The following is a 1,237-nucleotide window of genomic DNA, read 5'->3' on the forward strand; positions in this document are numbered from 1 at the left end:
GAGGAGGACATAGACCTGGGTGTGACATAGACCTGGGGGACATAGACCTGGGTGTGACATAGACCTGGGGGACATAGACCTGGGTGTGACATAGACCTGGGGGACATAGACCTGGGGAGGACATAGACCTGGGTGTGACATAGACCTGGGGGACATAGACCTGGGTGTGACATAGAACTGGGGGGACATAGACCTGGGTGTGACATAGACCTGTGGGACATAGACCTGGGGGGGACATAGACCTGGGGGACATAGACCTGGGGGGACATAGATCTGGGGGGGACATAGACATGGGGGGACATAGACCTGGGGGACATAGACATGGGGGGACATAGACCTGGGGGGGACATAGACCTGGGGGACATAGACCTGGGGGACATAGACCTGGGGGGGACATAGACCTGGGGGACATAGACATGGGGGGACATAGACCTGGGGGGACATAGACATGGGGGGACATAGACCTGGGGGAAATAGACATGGGGGGACATAGACCTGGGGGGGACATAGACCTGGGGGACATAGACCTGGGTGTGAATAGACCTGGGGGGACATAGACCTGCGTGTGACATAGACCTGGGGGACATAGACCTGGGGGACATAGACCTGGGTGTGACATAGACCTGGGGACATAGACCTGGGGGACATAGACCTGGGTGTGAATAGACCTGGGGAGGACATAGACCTGGGGAGGACATAGACCTGGGGGACATAGACCTGGGTGTGACATAGACCTGGGGACATAGACCTGGGGGACATAGACCTGGGTGTGACATAGACCTGGGGACATAGACTTGGGGGGACATAGACCTGGGGACATAGACCTGGGGGGACATAAACCTGGGGTAACATACACACACACACACACACACACACACACACACACACACACACACATATATATATATATATATATATCAATAAATCAACCACTTTTCAGAGAGTTATTGATTCCATTACATGTCAGAAAATGTTCTGGGAAAAGTAAACTTCATCAGCCACAAAACTGTTTCCATCGATCAGTGGTTTGATAATTTTGAAAATGTTTTAGAAAGGGAAGCTGATGAGTTTGTTGAATGTCACACAGAGCAGGAAGCTGATGAAATTTTAGATAGACCAGTATCTAGAGAAGAAGTGTTACTAACAATTAGAAAGTTGAAAATGGAAAAATCAGCTGGGCCTGATGGATTAATTGGTGAATTTTTCAAAAATTCAGGTGAGTCAACGATAGCATTTT

Source organism: Babylonia areolata, chromosome 16 (genome assembly GCF_041734735.1).
Source record: "Babylonia areolata isolate BAREFJ2019XMU chromosome 16, ASM4173473v1, whole genome shotgun sequence".
Lineage (NCBI taxonomy): Eukaryota > Metazoa > Mollusca > Gastropoda > Neogastropoda > Buccinidae > Babylonia > Babylonia areolata.